This window comes from Amblyomma mixtum, chromosome 4 (assembly GCF_055824585.1).
Source record: "Amblyomma mixtum isolate Tamu chromosome 4, ASM5582458v1, whole genome shotgun sequence".
Taxonomy (NCBI): domain Eukaryota; kingdom Metazoa; phylum Arthropoda; class Arachnida; order Ixodida; family Ixodidae; genus Amblyomma; species Amblyomma mixtum.
In genome coordinates, this window is record NC_143015.1 from 27,529,124 (window position 1) to 27,539,431 (window position 10,308).

Here is a 10,308-nt window from a genome sequence, read left to right on the forward strand (position 1 = left end):
CAGTGCATGTTAAAGAACCCCAGGTGGTCGAAATTTACGGAGCCCTCCACTACGGCGTCTCTCATAGCCTTAGTCGCTTTGGGACGTTAAACCCCTGTAAACCAAACCAAACATTTGCCTACAGACGACCTTGAACTGAGCCATATAATGCTTACGCATTAATAAATATGGGAGCTCAACCTGTATGAAATAAGACGTACGTACCTGCGAGAGCATTGACGAAGGCCGGATAGTATCCTTCGACCTCTCCATCTTCGCTGTGCCAAAACGCCTGCAGCTTTTGCCCGGGGTTGAAGTCCTCCTCGTTTTATGCGAAAACACCTTTATCAGTATTGCAGGCAAAATTGCCTTGACCTTGTCAAGGTATTTAACATACGCGAACATGACGCACGACGAAAAGCGGAATCGGTTTTGGCGGGAGCGCTGTAGCAACAAGTCGGCGGTAAGTCGGCGGTTAGTTAGTTAGTTAGTTAGTTATATTGATTTCAATGGCACAAAAGCAACTGAGGCTATGATGCGCCAAACACAAGGTTAGAGTTTTTGTTAAAGGTGAAGCTTTTTATACTTAGAGTTTGTTTAAAACACTGGCTTCCCTGAGAAACCTAAAAATACAAGAGATGTCAACCAGTGCTCGATCACCTAAAAGTAACATGGGGTGTAAAGGGATGCTTTCCCTGTAAAATGTTAGTTAGTTAGTTAGTTATATTGATTTTAATGGCGCAAAAGCAACTGAGGCTATGATGCGCCAAACACAAGGTTAGAGTTTTTGTTAAAGGTGAAGCTTTCTATACTTAGAGTTTGTTTAAAATGCTTGCTTCCTTGAGAAACCTAAAAATACATGAGATGTCAACCAGTGCTCGATCACCTAAAAGTAACATGGGGTGTAATGGGATGGTTTCCCTGTAAAATGTTGTAAAATATTTCTTTCTTAGTTCTTCTAGTTTTATGCATGAAATTAAAATGTGGTTCACTGTGAGTTCAGCACCACACATTTCACAGAGAGGTTTGTTTTGTTTGGCTAGCAGAAAGTTGTGCGTGAGGTGGGTGTGTCCAATGCGGAGCCGACATAAAATAACTTCGGTAAAACGTTCTTGATGCCTACATGATTGCCATTCCCCTAAAATTGGTTTCACAGAATTTAATTTGTTGTTTACGTGATCTTGCCATGCGGCCTGCCACTTATTTCTGAGTTTACTGTTGATAAACTTTAAGCAATCCCTGTGCGGTATGCTCACTTGTTTTATTTGGCCATTCCGGGCTTGTGCAGCGCATACATCTGCTTTTTCATTACCTACGATTCCAACATGGCTAGGAACCCAGCAGAATTTAATGTTATGTTTTTGTTTTGTGATTTTAACAATGCTATGTATGATGTTACCTATTATGGGTTCAGCAGCATTTCTGGAGTGCAGTGCTTTGAGCATACTCAGGGAATCGGTGTAAATGATGCTATTTTTGATATTCTCTCTTACTATTTTTTCCACAGCTACAAAGATGGCATAACACTCAGCAGTAAAAACCGATGCGAATTCTGGTAGTCGCATTATCTGTTTGTTTTTTCCTTGGATTACTGCACTTCCAACGTGACTTTCTGTTTTTGAGCCATCGGTATAAAATTCAATGTAAGTGTCATACTTTTCTTGTAGTGCAAAGAATTCCTGTAATATGTACTCATTTGGTGTTTGCTTTTTATCTAAATGTGTCATTGTGAGGTCACATACTGAAGGCAGGCTGTACCATGGTGGTAAATATTCATTCCTTTGTGCAATATTCGGTAGGGCATCTAGTACTGTTAGCTCTTCACATTTATCTTCAAAGCGCAGCAGTAATGGTCTGATAGAATGTGGTTTGTTGATGAATAATCTTTTAGATGGGCACTTGGTGACAACTGGACGGCAGAGATGTTTCGGAAGAGAACGGATTTTTAAGACATATGAGCATGTAAGGGCAATTCTTCGATCCTCAAGAGCGGCTTCATTAGTTTCAACGTAAAGGCTAACTACTGGTGATGTTCTGTATGCTCCGGATGATAGGCGCAGACCAAGATTATGAATGGGGTCTAATCTTTTTAAGTAGGATGCTCTTGCCGAACCATATACTATGCACCCGTAGTCCAGCTTGGAGCGCACCAGAGAGCGATATATTTGTAAAAGGCTTGCTCTATCGGACCCCCACCGCTTCCGTGAGAGAACTTTTAATATATTGAGGGCTTGAGAAGCTTTCTTTTTAAGGTTGTTAATATGTGGTAGAAATGTGAGTTTCTTGTCGAAAGTTACGCCTAAAAATTTGTGTTCTAGTTTAATTGGTAGCGCAGTGTGATTCAAGTATAGATTGGGATCGACCTGTAGGCCTCGTCGCAATGAAAAAAGAACAGCTACTGTTTTTTGAGGAGAAAATTTAAACCCATTTATGTCTGCCCAAGCACCTAGTTTATTTAGTGTGATTTGTATTTGTCTCTCACAGGTTGATATGCTGGAGGACGTGCATGCTATTTGTAGGTCATCTACATAGACTGAATACATTATGGACTTGGGTATTACTTTAGCTAAGGAATTCATTTTTACTATGAAGAGTGTCGTGCTTAGAATGCACCCCTGGGGTACGCCGTTCTCTTGGGTGAAAGTCATGGAGAGAGTTGCTCCTAGGCGGACTCGGAATGTGCGGTTAGCCAGGAAGTCGTTCAAGCAGTTCAACATCCTGCCGCGGATACCTAGCTCTGCTAGGTCACGGAGGATGCCGAACTTCCACGTAGTATCGTAGGCCTTCTCCAAGTCGAAGAAGACCCCAATACAGTGCTGCTTGTGGATGAACGCCTCCCGGATGGTGTTTTCTAGACGGACAAGGTGATCTGTGGTCGAGCATGCTTTTTTAAACCCGCATTGGTGTGTATCTAATAGTTGCCGAGATTCAAGTATGAAGGTCAATCTAATGTTTATTACACTTTCGAAAGATTTAGCAATGCAGCTGGTGAGGGCTATTGGTCTGTAACTGCTAGGACTTGTTGGTGGTTTTCCGGGTTTGAGAAAAGGTATTATGACTGCTTTTTTCCACTCGTCAGGTATATTGCCAGTTATCCAGATTTTATTAAAGAATTTTAACAGTGCCTCTACAGCAGCCTCGGAGAGATGTGCAAGCATAGCGTAATGCACGTTGTCTGGTCCCGGTGCTGTCTTTTTGCCAGAAGATAGTACCTTATTTAATTCTTGTAGTGTGAGAGGCTGGTTATAATCCTCATGTACACCTGCTCCAGATGGAAATTTTTGTTTTTCAGCTATTGATTTGTGTTTCTGAAATGTGTTTGTGTAGTTAGATGAGCTTGAGATCTCAGCAAAATGCTCGCCCAGTATGTTGGCCTGTTCTTCTAAAGATGTTTGTGTCCCGGGTGCTGTCAAGAAAGGAAGTGTGAAAGGGGTATGGTCACCAGTAAATTTACGCACTTTTTCCCACATTTTCTTTGATGTTATTGAACTATTTATTGAGGAGACATATTTCTGCCAAGACGTTTTCTCTGCATTTCTTCGCACATACCGCGCTCTGGCTTTTGCCTTCTTAAAGGTGAGTAGGTTCTCTGCAGTGGGATATCGACGCAGAGCGCTCCAGGCTTTGTTTTGTTGTTTTTTTGCTAATGTGCATTCTTTTGTCCACCACACTTTGTGTTTCTTTTGTGCAAGTCCTGTTGTTTGTGGTATAGCGAGTGTTGCGGCCGATATTATGCATTCAGTAAACTTCTCATTAATTTCATCTGTGCTAAGGTCGTCACAAAATTCCTTTTCTAGAGTGGCACTTTTTGTAAAAAGTGACCAGTCGGCGAGCTGAATTTTCCAGCGCCGTGGCCTTGTGGGGATGATTGGAGTGGACGATGAGAGCCTGATGATGGTAGGTAAGTGATCGCTGCCCATGGGGTCATTTAAAACATCCCATTTAAAATCGTTAAAGAGTAATGGTGATGCGAAAGCTAAATCGAGAGAGCTCATTTTTGCTGAGCTTGGACAGCAATATGTGGCTTTTCCCGTATTTAAAAGACAGACATTATTAGAAAGTATAAAATCTTCGATTGTTTGTCCTCTAGAGTCACAGCGTTCGCTTCCCCAAAACGGAGAGTGAGCGTTAAAATCGCCAACTACCAGAAATGGCTCCGGCAGTTCATCGATCAGGCCTTCTAGATCTTGGCATGTTAATGTGATGTGTGGGGGAAGATATACGGAACATATTGTTATGGTTTTGTAGCTGATGACGCTAACCGCAACCGCCTCAAGTTTCGTTTTCAGTTTGATTTCTTGAGCCGGGACGCCGCTTTGGGTGATGATTGCGACGCCTCCCGAGAGTCTATTGGCATGTTCGCGATCACGCCTAAAAGTTGTATAATGTTTTAAGATATTTGAATGTTGTGGACCAAGATTGGTCTCCTGGAGACATAGGGCTAGAGGCATCACTGACCCTAGAATATGAGTTATATCACTGTAGTTCCTCAACATTCCTCTACAGTTCCACTGTATTATGAAAGCCATCTTAGTTTTGTGTTTGTACTGATTGAAAAGCTAGATCAAGTTGTTTATGGCCCCGTGACTCGGGGCCTGTCTTTTTTTGACCGATCCAGGGAGCTCCGCCGACCATCCGACGTGGACGGTGAGGGGCTGCCCGGGGTCGTGTCCATCGCCTCTGCAGAGGCACTGGACGACCGTGCAGGAGGCACATTGATTTTTGAGTTAGACCTCGACCTGTGGGAAGAGGTCTATGGGCCCGCCGACCCGGGGGTCTGCGTCCCCTCCTTTGGGGTAGGCGGAGTAGCGTGAGCTACTCCACCAGACGGCGCGGATGGCCCCGCCCCAGGCTCACTACGTGTGACCTGGACAGGTGCCGAAGCCTGGTGTGGTGCGCCGCGCCCACGCACCACATCGGCGAAGTTTGTTTTTGCAGTGAAGGAGAATTTGTTTGTTTGAGAGTATTGCCTTCTTGCTTCTTTGAAAGAAATGTTTTGCGTAGTCTTGAGAGTAATGATTTCTTTTTCTTTCTTCCAGGACGGACAAGCCCTGGAGTAGGCAGCATGGTCGCCTTCACAATTTGCACACCGTGGGTTAGCAACACATTCTTCGGATTGGTGGTCCTTCGAAGAGCATTTTGCGCAAGTTTTGCGGCCGCGACAACTCTGTGAGCCGTGGCCAAATCTCTGGCAGTTGAAACATCTGCGTGGGTTGGGAATATACGGTCTTACATTTATTTTCAGGTAGCCTACTTCAATGGATTCGGGTAATGTGCTCATGTTGAATGTCAAGATCAGGTGTTTGGTGTCCACTTCTTTGCCATCCTTCCGGATTTTGATCCGGTGGACATCTATAACTTCTTGGTCAGTAAGTCCTTCGAGCATTTCCTTTTCAGAAAGGTGGACAAAATCTATTTCAGAAATGACGCCTCGTACAGTATTCAGAGACCGATGTGGGGTCACAGAGACAGGGATGTCCCCAATGGATACAATTGTTGCAACTTTTGAGTGTTGTGTGCTGTCGTGCAGTTCAAGAAGTAAGTCGCCACTGGCCATTTTTGACACCTTGTAGCCAAGGCCTAAGGCATCTGTCAAGCGTTTTGAGACTTGGAATGGGGATATTATCCTTGCTTGCGTTTCTTCTGCTTTGCTATGGATGACGTGAAATTTTGGAAATGATACTTTTCTTTTTTGAAAAAAGTCGTCTGCTTCGGTCCGCCCTCTCTTGAGAGAGCGATCAAGTTTTGAAAGGGGGGGAGCCATAAAAAATTGAGGTTTTTCGGTCATGGTGCCAGCCACCCACCATGGAGCCCAACAGGGGGACGCGACAGGAACTTGAAAGCAAGTCCTGCCCACGCCAGCTGTACACCTTAACTATAACCTAATATGACTCAACTCAGGGTAGTTGGTCACACACGGTTAACCCTCGCCGCCAGGAAAGAAGGAAAAAACAAAGAAGAGAGGAGGATACAGGAAAGTTGTAAGAAAGGAAATAGGAAAGTGAAAGATAGAGGGGAGGATAGGAAAAGGCGACTGCCGATTTCCCCCGGTCGGGTCAGGCCGGAGGTGCCGTCTACAGGAAGCTGGGGCCAAAGTGGTGTGTTGCCTCCGCCGAGGGGCCTTAAGGGTCCAAACGCTCGGCATCGGCTCAACCACCAGGATCCCCTTTTCCCCGGACACGGCGATGCCACGCACGGCTAAGCGCGGATGCTCGGGTCCGTGGTGATGCATTGTTCACCATCATCCCCCTGCGGGGATGTCCCTGCGGATGCTCGGGTTAACCCCGTGGTGTCGCCACTCACCAACGTCTGCATGCTGCAGACGCCTCCCTGCGGGGACTATTACCTTAAATATGCAGTGAAGTTTATAGTAGTGGCTAGTGGTCCACAATACGCATTTTGGCATCTAATAGTGTGGTGACTTGTCTCTTACTACAATGGTCTTCATGCTGCGAATGAGCAATACAAGACTACCCAGTCAGCTGACAGCTCCTGAATACGCTTCAATGTTGCAGAAGCTGTTGAACAGCTTCTTCCGCAGTAGTAAATAAAATATAGTAAATGAAAGCGCAAGAACCAGGCACCCTACCACTAATTCATTGAACCAAAACAAAAAAGGCCGACCCTAAGGTCTTTCACGGTGCCCAGCAAAGTAAAAATACACTGAAGTTTTTATCCCCAGAAAAATTGTTGATAATTAAAACTGTTGATAATGACAGGGCATGACTGTATTATGTATGGTAGGCAAGGAGGGTGAAATTTAGAGCAGTCAAGCAAGCGCCACTTTTTTAGCAATGTTTCCTCGTGGGATAGTTGGTGCAAGTAGCTCTTTTTCAAAAACTGCATAAAAAGACAAACCAAAGACAGTGCAGCTTACACTGGGCTGTGTCTTTTCTTGTTCATTCATTCTTGTATTTTCATGCAGTTTTTGAAAATAGTCCACAACAGCAGCAGACTAGTCTCGCTCAAGAAGATCTGGAATTTTGCAGAGGAAGTTTTCCTCACCACTGAAAGGCAAAAGTATACAAGGCTTAGACAAGTCAAGAATATTCAAGGCAACAAGCGGATACTGTTGGGAAAAAAAAAACACTCTGTAATGTGAGGCGGCAACACAACTTCTGATTCTTCAAGAAAATTTTGCCACAAAGCAGAACAACATTGCCATTGTATGGCGACCTTTCATCAGTGACCTCGAATATGCGCATTATAGAAAACAGTCACCATTGCTCGATTCAAAACAGGTACTGTCCCCTCTGCTGGTTCGTTTGTACTCCTTACTGTGGAAAATGGTACCCCGATATTAAAACCTGAAGTGCTCTTGCATCTCAGGCATACTACCGATTATCAGAATTTTCAGAATCAGAACTTTTTTATTAGTCAATCATTTGAACAATGTACAATTATATGCAGAAGGAGGTCCCATAGTCGAATGACTGAAAGGGGACTTCCTGTTCATAATAACATTGAGTTAAGTAAACTAAGCGCAGCATTTTAAAAATGAGAGATGATACTGAATTAGGGCACAATTGTAGACAAACATTTGTAGACAAAGAACACAACTAAGGGACACAAACTTCCAAGAAAAGTAAAAAAAGAAAAAGAAAGAAACAAAAAGAAACTAATGGTCAACTGTCTGTTATCAAGAATTGTTTTAAGGTCTGTTTAAAATTAAATACTGAATGCGAGTTTTTAACTTTCAGAGGTAAAGTGCTCCATAGTGAATAAGGATTCCAAGCATGCTCTTTCAGGAGCGAGAATGGCAGGCACCTCTTTGGGTGGGCCAGACATGTATGCACCCTCTACATAATAGGCCTTGTCAGCAATTCTTGTAAGCAATAAATTCTTCACTCAGAATTTTTCACTGTGCAGGGATTTTGGGTAGCGAAGGCAACAGATGCAATTCTTGTGCCATAATCACCCGCCCTATGATTTGGTCAGGCACACCGTTTGAAGCTGTCACTAGCTTCACAATGTGGCCGTTCCCACTCTCAGAAACAAAACCTGAGTGGGCCCACGATGGATCACAGTTGCGGGCAGCCTGCGCCAAGTGTGTGAGTTGATGAGCATTGAAACTCATGCAGCGTTTGCCATACAGTCCTGTAGCCCGACTGACGAAATGCCGTAGGAGGTGATCTGAAATGAAGTAGCAGCATCCAGTTTTACATGGAGGTGTGGTCTAACATAAGTAGCATTTGATTTACGTGAATACAAACATATTCAGTTGAAGCTGTTGTTTATAGGCCAGATATCAATATAAAAAAATTGCATAATTAATCTTAGCTGATTGCATAATTAGGTAGAATTTGAAGGCAGTTAGGTGGTATGATGACAAATATTTATCGCCCTTAGGCACCTGCATCATACAACTGTTTTTTTGAAGCATAAAGCATTCTGTATACAATAGGAATGACAAAAAATTTACAATTTAAAGAGTTCATTCCAGGCAGGAGAGTTTAGGCTTACCTGCATAGTTGATGGAAGGAGTGGAAAGTTGGTCGTGCAGAAGTATGAAAATAGCCTCGCAGAGCAGAGCAAAATGCGTCACATACTTAGATGGTAGCACATCACGGCAGCAAGGTATGCAGTAAAACAGCAACCGATTTCGCCATTCATGTGCCTTCCTGTAGTTCCTTTCCAGAAGTGGGCGAAGTAAGCGTGTGATGTGATGTGGTGGCCTAATGCTGAGGAGACGCTTGTTAACAACATTTAAAGTAGCTGGCCGCTCTGCAGACCAAGTTGAAAGTCCTTTTAAGCAGATGCACAACTGCAGTTAGGAGATAACTCAAGGCATGCGTATGTGAAATACACATAACATGTAGAAAGACTGCTAGCGTTCACCTATGTAGTACCGCTCTCGGCAGTTGACGATTCAAACCAGTAGTCAGTAAACTGCCTTGCAACACCGAGCAGTACACAGTGCATATACTCGACAGTATAGCACCACACGACGTCCAGGTATGCAAGAGGTGCAAAAGGTGATGGCCCTTTGAAACCATTTACAGATGTATCCAGCTGTTTGGCAAGGTTCATGTCCCTACGTGCGCCCTCTGCTGTCCTCTCTGTGGCAGGAGGGTCTGTCTCAACGTAGAGCCGGCGCCCTAAAGGACAAACTTGGGTCAGGATTACATTTCAGAAAGCCTATAATAGAAAACTAAGTTCACAACATAATTTAAGACAGATGCCGCCCCCAAACCTGAAAATATAGACTGTTGCAATGCTAAACGCACACCATAAATGCTTCTCTCGGTTTGACACAGAGATGGCACACGAGTCTTGCTTTTTCAGTAACAAGTTTGGATGCACTTTCCTGATTTGATCATAATTATAATCATCTGCAGCATTGGCCACCCATAACAAGCAGCTTTAGCTTAGTGCTCGTGTAGCGTTGCAGCATTCGTTATGTTGGCTCTGACTGTCTTAGAATCAGGTGTAGTAATGTGAGTGTTAAGTAGACATCCACTGTCATTAAAGTGAAGATTGTATGAAGTAACGGACATAACATAAATATCACATGGGCATGTGATGTCTTGTGGAGTATATTAAATAGATTCAGAACAGAACTAAGCAACATCAAAAGATATTAATCAAACATTTACTGTCCAGGTTTAACATGCATGCATTTTAACACATCCCTTATTTCTTTGAACATCAATGTAATATCAATTATTGAATGTTGGCAAGCAATGCCTTCAGTGAATATTAGTATGACTTTCATATCATTTTCAAACTGTCCACAGCTGAGACACCAGGGGCAGCCAAAACGTCTGTTTAATTGGACATGGCTCCCAACAGACGCCCTAGCAGGGGCAGAAACACATACACATGTCAGGTATGCTTTTGATGACAGTGACAAGGAGCCATGCTGCCACAGAATGTCCCCAACACTTGTGAGGGCTTGCACAAATTTCCCCATGAAAAGCAGCATGTCTGGATGTTTTCGCCCAAACCACAGGCCAGCAAGAAAACAGTTATCATTACAGTCAGACTGAAGAAGTTCATTGATGCAGAGTTGGATTGGCCAGATTGATGCATTTGTAGACTTGTACAGTGGAATTCCGTCAGTCAATTCTGTCAGCGTTAGGTCACTCCATCTCAGAAATCTCTCTTGATGGAGTCTTAGACACATTGCTGTGTTGCCGATGTCTGTTACGAGTCTGCCTCCTGCATTCATTTTGTCTCTCAGCTTCGAAAGGCTGGTGAAGAGCACATCTTTCACGCGTGCCATGACGTGGCAACGCTGTATTTTTAAGTCTATGTTAACGAAGAAGCTGCCCTTCTTCCTGGCATCACGGATGGAAGTAATGACTTGCAGATGCTCCAAGTAAGTTT

At 43.7% G+C, this 10,308-nt stretch overlaps 1 pseudogene; it reads right to left on the bottom strand.

The window, feature by feature from the left end:
* Positions 1-6,678: 6,678 nt before the first annotated feature.
* On the bottom strand, positions 6,679-9,049 carry LOC149345989 (uncharacterized; annotated as a pseudogene).
* Between the last annotated feature and the right edge of the window lie 1,259 nt (positions 9,050-10,308).